General features: G+C 37.5%; 1 long non-coding RNA gene across 2 annotated transcripts in view; it reads right to left on the bottom strand.

Moving 5' to 3' along the window:
- Positions 1 to 1,906: 1,906 nt before the first annotated feature.
- LOC104852555 overlaps positions 1,907 to 13,464 on the bottom strand; it is an 87,367-nt gene continuing 75,809 nt past the window's right edge. For both annotated transcript variants that reach the window (XR_777520.2, XR_777521.2), the window contains one exon: positions 1,907 to 2,057. This is a non-coding gene — a long non-coding RNA (uncharacterized LOC104852555). The remainder of the gene's footprint in view (positions 2,058 to 13,464) is intronic.

Here is a 13,464-nt window from a genome sequence, read left to right as displayed (position 1 = left end):
ACACAGGATCCTAATGTGATAATTAATAATGTGAAATAGGAAGTAAAGGGCTAAAGGTGTAGGGAAAGTGGGAAGGGTGGGGGAAAGGTAATAAGGGAGAGGAAAAAATATGAGAAACTGAAAAAATGGAAATACAGTGTTTGTAAATGGGGAGGGGAGGGGGGGTGAAGGGAGGGCAGGGACAAGGGGAAAATATGAGAATCAAGACCTATTATGTAAAGGTACAGAATCCCAATGATGAATGTAACTGTATTGTATACCTAGGTTGTACCAATAAACTCAATAAAAAGAAAAAAAATACTCCAACTCTCCAAAATGAAGTCTCTCTGAAAGAATGCCTGGTTTAGCTGTTCTATTTTGCCATGAAGCCTTATTAGGTAATGGGTAAGGACTTCTGATAAGTTGAATGAGAGCCAAGTATTTTATAAAAACACATGGCACATAGTATGATAAATGCATGTTATTAAAACATTATGTTGATAATGATTTTATTGGCATTTTCCTGGGGATTTGGGTTATGCAAGACACTTCTAAGGCAAATGAAAAAGTCTGAGAGGCTATCATTAAGTGCTTACTATGTCTGTGGTATATTTGCCAAAATTGAGAAAGGAAATGATTCTAATGAACAGGTGACAGATTCTTTTGCAATTAGATACTTTCTGTCTTTTCTTACAATGTTGTCAGAAGAGGGCCTAATTTATCAATGGATGTATCTTTGAAATGGAGTTTTTTGATATTAGATCACTGATTTTTGTGGTATGTATTATGGTGATTGAAAAATACAGTGAATGTTTAAATTTATAGTTTATTACAATAAAATCCAATTAATTCCACTCAAAATACTCCCCCCTCACTTTGAACACACTGACCTCATTATTCTCGCCATTTTGGGGGCCAGTTCTGGAAATCCACTTTCACAAGTGTCTACGCAGTGTGATTTTAAGAACTGTGGTAAAGGCGGGTTCATGAGAACATCACAGTGCATCCTCATCCACCTTATGCTGGTGTCAGAGAACTTAATTATATACTTATGAAATAGTCTAAGAAATGTTAATCTCTCTCTCTCTCTTTTTTTTTTTTTTGGTACCGGGGAATCGAACTCAGGACCTTACGCTTGCAAGGCAGGTGCTGGAACCACTGGGCTAGATCCCCGGCTTCTCATCCACCTTATGCACCACATCTGGCACCATGTGGCTGCTGGCTCTTCCCAAAATAACCACGAAAAAGCATCTAAAATATTCCTTCGTATTTAAGCCAGTTGAAGCTCAGTTCCCGTTAGTTGCTACAAAAAATGTCATAACGAACATTATCTAATATCTCGGTTTCTCATTTGACTTCCTCATCATCCATGACCTCCAAAGTAATCACAGCCACCCACTCATGGAGTCTTATCTTGTCATTTCAGTTGCTCTATCTCTGAAGTCTTGAATTTAGAAATCTAATCTTTGACCATAGCCACTATTTGTCCTTTCAATCTAGCTGATTAGCATTTTTTATTATCCCCTGACCTTATGTAATCAGATGTAACACCTTCAATTTTCCACCACCAAATCTGTAGATCTTTCTACATTTGTCCCATCTTCTCTTCCTTCCCTCTTATTCTAGTGAAGAAGATGGCTCCTACTTATTAGAGGCTCATCCTTCTATTGTTTTCTGGAACTATACCCTCCTTATCCTTTGATTAAAAAAAATATACACACACATATTTCCTTTTTTAATCAATCCATCTCTTCTAGATCATTCAAATGCAACTTTAAACAAGCAGTTATTTCTCATCTATAAACTATTTCTAGGTTTTATCTGTCCATCCATCCTGATCCATGTTGTCAAACATTTTTTTGTTGTTGTTGTTTTGAGACAGAGTCTCATTATGTAGTTCAGACTGACCTTGAACTCACAGTGATCCTCCTGCCTCAGCTTCCCAAATGCTGGGGATTACAGGTGTGTGCCACCTCACCCAGCCATGCTGTCAACCTTTTCTCATATCTTAATTCTTTCTTCGTCCTTCTACTTGGTGAACGTTGGCTTCTGCTTTCACAATTCCACCCAAATGTTTCCTGTTACAGTAATGGAAGGAGATCAAGTGTATAGGATTGGGAAATGAATGAGGGAAATCTGGATGATAAAATCATTTTTGAACATTCTCTTTCTAATTCAGATGAGCATGGATAATGCTTGATCCACCCCCCACCCCCAGCACATTGGATACTATGTGCCAATAAATAACCTAGTACGCTGCAGGACATACCAGTATATTTTTGTACATTGTTTAAGGACCCCTAAAGGATACATGTGGTGAAAAAGAGGAAGTGAGTCCTGGTTGCCTTTCCCGCAATGTACCTTATCAAATGAATAAATAGTCCCACCCTCTACTATTTTACATGCCAGAAACCTGAGACCCATCCCTTACTTCATCTTGTAATCTCATCTCTAATTACCAATTACTATTTTCTGTGCTAAAAAAATTTTTTTATGAGGCCAAGTCCCTCTGTGTTGCCAAGGCTGGTCTTTGTTATGGCTCGTGTCTAGGTGTCCCCCCAAAGCCTCATGCTGTTGTCATAGGTGGGGCTTTTCCAGAGGTGGCTGGATCTAGAGTGTGTGATTGATTCATGGTGCAATGCTAGGATTAAGGGTGGCAGGATTAAGGGTGGACGATTACTAAATCAGCCCACTGATTGGTTTGGCACCACCCTAATCCCGGTAGCCTGGATACAATATGAGGGACAGAAAGAGGCTTGTCTTGCCCCCTTGCTTGCTTTGTTAACTTCTGCCCACCATGAACCATTTCTCCTCTGTGATGCCTGTCTGCCATGCCACCCTGCCTTGGAGCCAGACAATTACAGACTGAAACCTCTATAAAGTGGGAGCTGAATAAACCCTTCCTCTCTTCCTTGTGGGTGTTGGGTGTCTCAGTAACGAGAAAGAAGTAACTAGACAGTCTCCATAACTATGGCTCAAGTGATCTGCTTACCTCAGCCCCCTAAATAGTTGGCCCTACAGGCATATGACACTTCATTTGGCTAAATATATTTTTAAAAATTCATCCGTTCTTTTTAATGGCTGAACTGTGCCTTTCCTCCAGTTTGTATGTTAAAAGTCTAACCCCCATTAACACAGAATGTGACTGCATTTGGTGATGATAGGGTCTTTAAAGAAGTAAATGTCCCTAGTGTCTGTATAAGAAAAGAAGTTTAGGGTACAAATATACACAGAGGAAGAACCTTGTGAAGATACAGAGGGAAGACAAGCCAAGGAAAGAGGCCTCAGGAGAAACCAATCATGATCTCAGACTTCTAGGTTCCAGATTAAGAAAATACCTTTCAGTGCCACCCACCCCATGTACTTTGCTACAGCACCCCTACCAAACTAATTCACTTCTTTTCATCCTCACCATCACCACTGTTGACATTTATTGTCTAGATCTTTCCAGTGTAAGATCCATCAGGACAGGAGAGCTTTTTTTTCCAGACTTTTCATGGCTGTATCCTAAAAGCCTAGCATAGAATGAACACACACGTGCGCGCGTGCACAGAGTACAGCTAAATGAATAGCTATTTTGGTAGTTTTTCCTGTATCCATCCTTGTCTCTAACTATTCTCTATAGAGACTGCTTTCTGTAATTCTGTTTATTTCCTTGTTTGAAAGTCTTCATTATCCCTCAAGGCATTATTGTGAGGACACAATTTTTAAAATCAACATTGTTTCAGCAGATGGCATAATTTGGTCCCCAATTCTCTGATTTCATTGCATTTTATTCTCCTTGCAACATATTCCAATCACGTTTGCCTTCTTTCCATTTTTTCAGAATTTCTTACGACCTTTTATGTATGATCTGCTGTACTAGAGCAGTTCTTCATCTTGTCTAACTATCGTTCTTCAGAAATCCTACCAAATGTTACTTTGTGAAACCTTTCCTGATTGTGCCACTACAATGTTCTCTTTTTTTAATCTCCTTATTCCTTTTCCTTTAATGATCGCAGAGATAAGTATTGTATGATTTTATTTAATATCTGTTTTCCTCACTAGAATGTAACTTATATGAGGATAAGGGCTATGTCAGTTTGCTCATCATTGTTTTTCTAGTTCTCACCCCCTGCAGCCATTCCTGGTGCACCATCAGTTAATAGATGATGAATGAAGGAATGTGCAGTACTAATTTACTAAGGCTGAACCTCTTACTTTAGCCATCATGTACCAACAGAAAGTCTAAGGTAGCACAAAAGAGAAAGTGATTAAATTATCTCCAAGTAAGAAGGATGGTATGACAGGAAAAGTAGGAAGAGGTTTTCTAGATAAAGGAGAGCACAAAATGCTGAGTTATAAAGCAGTTTCTGGGAACTCTAAGTCATTTTGTGTGGCCAGAATATAAAGCTCAAAGGAGCTAGTGGTTGGAAATTAAGCTGGAGAGAAAAGGACCTGCTTTTGCAGGACCTGAATTTGCTAAGGAGTTTGGATTTTATCTATTTTATTTAAAAAAAAATTTTTTTTTCAGTACTGGAGATTAAACTCAGGATCAAACTCAGGACCTTGCTCTTAACAGGCAGGTGCGGTGCTGCTGATCTACATCTCAGCCCTTGGATTTTATTCTATAGTGCAATAAACATTGCTGATTTTTCTAGTTCTCCATTTGTTTAGGTCTACTTTGTCTTCTTTTATCCATGTTTACTTGGAAAAGTCATTTAAACTTAATGAGCTTTGGTTTCTGCTTCTGTTGAATGGTTGATGAGAGACCCGAGATAATATATATGGAAGTCACCTCAGAAGGTTCTTAGAATATAGGAAGTACTTACAAATGTTAGTTCCTAGAGATCCAACATGGTTGAATAGAGGAAGAGTCACAGACCTCAGAGAAGATTCACTGAGAAGAAAGGTATTTTGAAGTGGGGGAGGGGTTTACACCCTGAAATAGAAAATAGGAAAGACAATATATGTAGATCCTACCAAACAACTGGATAGTTGAAAGGAAGAAGCAGAGCTTCCATGGGGGAGTTCACTCACCCTCCTCCAATCTGGGGAGCGGCCATTTTGATAGTGTCACAAAACACCAGCTTCTCCCTCCCATCACCCTCCTCTCCAAACACTGGGAAAAGGTGCATTTCTGCAGTGTTCCCTCCAGTGGGAGGGAAGTCCCCCCCCCACCTTTCCAGACTGAACAAAGAAAGGATAAACAGGTGAATGGCATCCTAACCAACTTCGCCTGGAGTCAGCTTGGCTCATGCCCCCACCCACTGAATCACTGGCATGGGCACCCAGCCTACTGGGCACCTGCCTTGTACACCCACTTGTCTGCTGAATCACAGACATGCAAGCCTGCTCTTTACCCACCCCGTGAGCCATGCCTGCCTGTCCTTGGAGCTCATATATGGCTGACTGCAGTCTGACTGCAAACAAGACAAGAAGGCAATTGTGTGGACAATTTGACAATAGCAGTCATGAGGGAATTGCATGTATGTTCTTGTGTTGGAGCGCTGGAGCTGGATTTCTGTTGTTGGTGATTTTTTTTTTGTCTTTGCTATTTTTTTACTTGTTTCTCCCACTTTTAAAATTCTTCAAGTTTGTTTTTTCCCTATATTTTGCTCTCCCTCAGACATTCTAATCTTGTATTAAACTAATTCTAATCTTGTATTAAACTAATTCTAATCTTGTATTAAACTTCTGTTCCATCTACTTTATTCTGTTTGCTTTTACCTCTCCCCATCCCTTGCCTCTTCTCCTCCTTATAGGTGTACAAATAAAACTATAGGTTTTGACAATCATGCAGCATTACTTAATCCCTAACCACACTTGCCTCCTCCTATGTCCTGCCCTCACCCTCCCAAATATCTTCTTAAAACTCTCAACATCAGCCTTTTACTCCAACTATAAAAGACCTCTAACAAAATTTGACCCTGGATCTATTTTCTAATGTGTTATTATTTCTCCTGTTGATCTCTTCTACTAACTTGTATCTCTCTTTCACTCATCCTCCATCTCTTCCCTGTTCCTTCTACAACACAGATTGGGCCAAGGATTTAGCTCAGTGGTTCTGTTGCCAGACTTGCAAGCGCAAGGTCCCAAGTTCAATCCCTGATATCCAAGAAGCAAACAGACTAACCACTAATGACAAGATAACATCGGCTGTAAAGGTTATTGATAAAGGATGAAAGTGTAAGTGCAAAGTTTTATTCATATAGGTGATGTTTGATCAGACACAGTTATAACCAATAGTAATTTCCTCCTCACAACACGAGAGGACCCAAACCATTTAAATTAAATAGCAGGAGGAGTGAACAATATCTCTGCCCAAATAAAGTCACAAACCTATCACTGGAAGGAAGAATTGAACTAAAAATATCTTCATATTAACTACAGTTTCTCCTCACTCTTATTTGACCTCGACCCTCAGCACACACACACACACACACACACACACACACACTCACACAGGGGTGGGGAAAAGAGAGATAAAGAAATGGAAAATTCAAATAAGACATGACTCAAAAGTTTGTGGAATTATGTCATACAAAATGACCAATGTAGATAGGGAAGAAACAAATAAAAAATTGGAAGAGCTGACCAAAATTGTTCAAAACATGAATAACAAATTTACCAAAGATATAAACGCCATGAAAAAAAAGTATCAGACAGAAATACTGGGTATAAAAAATTGTATAGAACTCACAAGTTGCAGAAATAAATAGTATGAAGACAGAGTTTCTGAAATCAAAGACAAAATAGTAAATTATGATGAATTACACAAAGAAGCCTTAAAAACAAAAGAACAAGAAAAATTCACCCAACAGCTACTAGATGGCACTAAGAAGACAAACCCAAGATTAATTGGAATTAGGAAGAAACTAAAAGACATCATACATGGAAAAAATGTTTACATAAGTCATCATTTAAAAAAAAAACTTCCCAAGTATGAAGAAAGAATTTGGCATGCAGGCATGCAAGACTTATAGAACACCAATCAATTATGATGAAAAAAGAAGCTCCTTATGACACATTATTGTTAAAATTCCAGATACCAAAACAAACAAAAATCTTAAAAACTGTCAAAGAAAAGCAAAAAAAAAAAAAAATCGCATATAAAGATAAACCTATTAGAATTACAGCAGACTCAACACAAACTTTATGTGTCAGGAAAGCCTAGAGTGAAGTATATAAGCCCTAAAAATAAATGACTTCCAACCTGGGTTAACATATCTGACAAAACTTTTTTTTCAAAATAGAGAAATAAGGACATTTCATAAACGAGAACAACTCAGGAGATGTATAAACACCAAACCACCAGGTGTGGTGGTGCACGTCTGTAATCCCAGCACTCGGGAGGCTGTGGCAGGAGGATCACTGTGAGTTTGAGACCACACTGGGCTACATAGTGAATTCCAGGTCAGTCTCAACTAGTTGGTGAGACCCTGTCTCAAAAAACAAACAAACAAACAAAAAAACACCAAACCAGCCTGCCAGAAAATATGCAAGAATATCCTCAAGAGAGACAATAAAGCCAATAAAGCCAAAAATCTAGGTGAAACGAATGCATCAAGCAAGGCAAACAAACAAAAGAAAAAAAGAAAACAAAAGAGTCAACAACAGAAAAAGAGTGCAATGATAGAACTAAATCATCATGTTGCAGTAATAATCCCAATGTTAATGTCCTCAATTGCACAATTAAAAGACACAGATTGGCAGACTAGTTAAAAAATCAGAATCTAACAGTCTGTTGCATTCAAGAAACTCATCCAATCCAAAAAGATTCATAGACTAAAAATCAAGGGATGGTAAGCTGGGAATTTAGCTCAATGGCACCTTGCCTGCCTGGCAAGTGCAAGGTCCTGAGTTCAATGCCCAGTACCCCCCACCAAAAAACCCCAAAGGATAGAAAATAATATTTCATACATCAGGACCCTGAAATGAAAAACAGAGGTAGAAATATTGCTTTTTGTGGGGGTACCTGGGATTGAACTTATATCCTTGAGCTTGCAAGGCAGGTGGCGGAACCACTGAACTAAATTTCTGGCCCTAGCAATTTTGCTTTCAGAGTAAACTTCCAGCTAAAACTTATCAGAAAAGACGAAGAGGGCCACTGTATACTAGTTAAGGGAATAATCCAACAGGAATATATAATACTTGTAAATATATAGGCACCAAATACTAGAGTACTTATCATAAAAGAAATATAGCTGGATATAAAGATCAAAGAAATGCTAACACACTCATACTGGGTGACTTCAGTACCCCACTTTCCTGAAGAGACACATAAACTAAACAAAAAACAAAAAATCAGAACTGAACTGCACCCTTGAACTTCATAGATATGTTCAGAGAGTTCTACTCTACTACAATGGGATACATATTCTTAGCAGCACATGGAATTTTCTCCAAAATAGACTACATACTAGTCCACAAAGCCTGCTTAAATCAATATAAAAAAATCAAAACAACCCCATGCATGATATCAGACCATTGTGCAATGAAACTAGAAATCAATCACAGAAAAATTGCAAATACTTGGAAACTTAACAACACACTCCTGAACATTCAGTGGATCACAGAAGAAATCAAGGAAGAAATTAAAGAATTTCTAGAGTCAAACAACAATGCCAGTATGACCCATCAGAACCTATGGGACACAACGAAAGCAGTTCTAAGTGGGAAAGTTATTGCAATCAGTGCTCACAATAGAAAAACACAGTGAGCACAAATAAATAAGCTAATGATGAACCAACCTCAAGATACTGAAGAAACAGCAATCCAAGGCCAAACTGAACTTGAGGAGGGAAATTATAAAGATTAGAGCCAAAATTAATGAAATTGAAGCAAAAAAAAAACCACACCAAAAATCAATACAAAAAAATTAATTGATCAAAGAGCTGGTCCTTTAGGCTTGATCTTAGCCAAAAGGCTGAGAAGAAATAAGAGCTGCTTCTTTGAAAGAATGCACTAAAGAGATAAACATTTAGCCAAACTTACTAAAAGAAAGAGAGAAAAGATTCATATCAATGTAGTTAGAAATGAAAAAGGTAGGGGCCAGGGATTTCGCTCAGAGGTGCCGTCGCTTGCCTCGCGAGAAAAAGACAAAAGCACAATGGACACTGCTGAAATCCAGAAAATAGTAACCACTATGAAAAATTGTACTCCAAGAAATTGGAAAAATCTTAAAGAAACAGACAGATCCCTGGACTCATTTGAATTACCAAAACTAAACCAAGAAGACATAACAAGCAATAAAATTGAGGCACTAATAAAAAACTTGCCAACTAAAAAAGATTCATTCATAGGAAAATGGATACATATTGAAGATATACTCCTAAGTGAAATAAATAAGTCACACATGTGTAAATACCAAATAGTTTCCCTGGTGTGAATAATCTGCAACAATGCATAAGATCCTAATAAGATTACTGACATTTAGAAATGGGAGGAAAGGAGCTAAAGGTGTAGGAAAGGTGGGATGGGTAGGGGAAGAGTAAAAAGGGAAAAGAAAAAAATGTGAGATAATGAAAAGATGAAAATAAAGTGTTTGTAGATGGGGAGGGGAGGAGGGGGTGAAGGGAGGGCAGAGGTAAGGGGAAAAAATGAGAATCAAGACTTGTCATGTAGAGGTACAAGATCCCAACAATGAATGTAACTGTACTGTATCCCTAAAATGTACCAATAACCTCAATTAAAATAAAAAAAAAGCCCACAATCTGATAGATTCACTGCTACAAATCCTTAAAGGATATTATATTACCAATAATCCTCAAACTCTTCATTGAAATTGAATGGGAAGGAGTGTTTCCAAAGTCATTTTTGGAAACCAGCATCACTCTTATCCTTAAACCAAAGACCCAACTAAAAACTACAAGTCAGTCTCCTTAATGAACATAGATGCAAAAATCCTCATTAAGATATTGGCAAATAGAACGCAACACATCATCAAAAGGGTCGAATACATCATTACCAAGTAATTTTCATCCCAGGGTTACAACGGCCAATACTGTCAAAATGGCCACACTCCCAAAACTTATATATAGATTGAACACAATCCCAATCAAAACACCAACAGCATTTCTCACAGATCTAGAGAAAACAATCCTAAAATTCACATGGAGCCCAAAGAGACCTAGTATATCAAGAACAACCCTGAGCAACAAGAACAAAGTAGGAGGCCTCACGATCTCAGAGTTCAAGTTATTCTACAAAACAACATGTTATTGGCATGAACACAGACTTTAGATAAATGGAACAGGATAGAGGATGAAGAAGCATCCTCACATGCATTTAACTCTTGCTCTTCAACAAAGGTACCTAAAATGTACATTAAAGGAAAGATAGCCTCTTTAACAAATGATGCTAGGAAACTGCCTAGATAACCATACACAGAAGATTCAAGCTGATCACACATCTCTCACCAGGTTCTAAATTAAAATAAAAATGAGTTGAAGATCTAAACAGTAAAATAGAAACAATGAACCTACTGGAAGATAAAATAGGGAAAACTCTTTTTTGTGTGTTTTAAAAATTTTATTGATATATTTTAGATATACATGATGGTAACATTCATCATAGGGAATTTGTACCTGTACATGAAATATCTTGCTTCTTTTTTCTCATTGTCCTTCCCTCCAACTCCTCTTCCCTTCCTTATTTAGAAAAACTTAGTTTCCACTTTTTCCTTCTGTTCTCTTTTTTCTTGTTTTTTTTTCCTTTCCCCCTCCTCCCTCCTTTATTCCTCTTCTCATTTGAATATTTTCTTCCCATTTCCCAATATCTGTTATACATTTTGGTCCTCATTTCCACTTATGAGTTTCTCACACCACAGAAACAATGCAGTATTTAAACATATATGTCCGATTTATTCCACTTAAGAGTATGGTCTCAAGATGCATCCATTTAGCTAAAACTGTCTCAAATGTATCCTTCTTTATGGCAGAGTAGTACTCCACTGTATTAAAAAAAATCCACATCTTCTTTATCCATTCATCAGTTGATGGGCAGTTGGGCCATTTCCAAGATTTATCTATTCTAAACTGTCCTGCTGTAGACATGGGTGTGCACATATCACTGTGATATAATATTTTTAGTTCTTTCAAGAAGATATCAAGAAGAGTCAAATGGAATCTCTAGTTTTAGCTTTTTGAGGAATCTCTATACTGATTTCCATGGTGGTCTACACTCCCCACCAACAGTGGAAAAGTTTCTTTTTTCCCCACAGCTCCATTAGCATTTGTTGTTGATCAATTTCTTGGTAACAACCATTCTTTCTGGAGTGAGATGAAATCTCAGCATTGCATTAATTTGTATCTCTTGAATGACCAGTGATGTTGAACATTTTTTCATATATGTATTTCCCATTTCTTCTTTATCTGAGAAGTATCTTCATCTCAGATGCCCATTTTTGGATTGGGTCTTTGAATATGAGGGAGCTCTGATTTTTTGAGTTCTTTATATACTTTAGATATTAGTCCTTTGTCTGAGGAGCAGCTGGCAAAAAATTTTTCCCACACTGTGGGTTGTCTCTTCACTCTGTTGATGGTTTCTTTTGCTGTGAAAAGCTTCTTAATAAGATGAGATCCAAGTTGTTGATTCTTTGTGATATTTTCTGTGTGATTGGGCTTTTGTTCATAAAGTCTTAGCCTACAGTAATGTCTTCAAGAATTGTAAAATAGATAAAACTCTTGAAGTTATAGGCATAGGCAAGGGCTTTCTGGACAGAACTTCAGTTGTGCAAGAATAAGAGCATGAATTAACACAGGGATTATATCAAATTAAAATGCTCCTTTACAGCAAAGGAAACAATCAACAAAGTGAAGACAAAAATCTACAGAAAAGGAAAAAAATTTGCCAACTATTCCTCCGATAAGAGGACTGAAATCCTGGGCCGGGGATTTAGCTCAATGGTTCGGCCACCTGCCTTGCAAGCACAAGGACCTGAGTTTGATCCCCGATATATATATAAAAAAAAAAGAAAAAGAAAAAAAGGACTGATATCTAGATTATATAAAGAACTCAAAAAATCACCTAAGATAAAAGACCCAATCCAAATTGGGTAAGAGGAATAGGCCCTTATCAGAAGAAGTACAGTCAATAAATAGGAAAAAATGTTCAACATCTCCTGCTCTTAGAGAAATGCAAAAAAAAAAAAAAAAAAACCCCACTAAGATTTCATCTTACACTGGAAAGAATGACAATAACCAAGGAATCAAATAATAACAAATGCTGACATGGCTGTGGTGAAAAGGAACCCTTTCGTTGGTGGGAATGAAATCAGTATGGAGACTTTTTGTAGAACTAAAAATAGAAATTCCATTTGACCCGGCTATTCCACTTCTAGATATCTTCTCAAAGGAGCTAAAGACATCAATATTGCTTGGTACATGTATACCCATATTTATAGCAGCATAATTCACAATAACTAAATCCTGGAAGCAGACTATATGTCCCTCAAAAGATAAATGCATAAAGAAATGTGGTAGCAATACATAGCAGAATACTACTGAAGTGTAAAGAAGGGTAAATTCAAGGCATTCGTAGGAAAATAGATACACCCGGGAGCCATAATGTTAAACGAAATTAATCAGACACACAAGCCTAAATTCCATATGGTTTCTTTCATTTGAGTAATGCAAAGTAAAAATAAAGATCAAACTAACATTGATAAAAGCAAACAGGTAGATCTTTTGCAAATGGGAAGGGGCTCAAGAGACTAAGGGTGAGAAGGGTGGAGAGGAAGGGAGCATAAAAAGATTTAAGGTGTTTCATGTACATTAACCAAATATCCACTTTAGTGTAACATTGTTATTTCACAAACATGAACTATAAATAATATAATAGCAATAATAATGAAAATGGGAAAGGAGATCTATAGAGATGGAGGGAGGAATGTGGGTGGGTAGGGGAATGGGAATAAAAAGAACAAACATGACATTACACGTACATATACCCTGAGATGAATATAAGCTTCGTGTATTGCAAACATGCACTAATAATATAAAAAATTTTTAAATGTTGGTTCTCTTCCATTCAGCCCTGTTCCCAGGCTGATTTCAGCACCATGGCTCCCGGTAAGTCCGAAGAGTGCAGTTCCCATTTACAACACAAGAGGGCAAATGAGACTGAACCTTTGTAGTGGGTCCCAGAGCAGCGTTATCAGCCTGTCTTAAACTCCCGGAGAAAGATTAAATATGAGTTGTTTTTCCAAAATTAGGAAGGAACCCTGACCTATTTTATATCTTCAAAGACAGATGACTGTTCTTCAGTCGTATGGACATGTATTTGAAGGGGAAATGATTGGCAAACATGATATATTTAGTTATAAGAGCTGTCATATTCCTTAGTTCCTGTTTTATATACGTGTGTGGGAGTGTGTGTGCTGAAGATCAAATTCAGAGCTTCACGCATGGTAGGCAAACTTTCTGCCACTGAGCTACACCTCCAGTCGTACACTATCACTTTTTTTTTTTTTTTTTTTTTTTTTGTGGGGTTTTCTCCATTCCT

The sequence above is a fragment of the Fukomys damarensis genome, unplaced genomic scaffold, assembly GCF_012274545.1.
Source record: "Fukomys damarensis isolate Sample0158 unplaced genomic scaffold, DMR_v1.0_HiC HiC_scaffold_23, whole genome shotgun sequence".
Lineage (NCBI taxonomy): Eukaryota > Metazoa > Chordata > Mammalia > Rodentia > Bathyergidae > Fukomys > Fukomys damarensis.
Note: the sequence above shows the minus strand (reverse complement) of the source record. Positions and strands in the feature narration are given on the sequence as shown.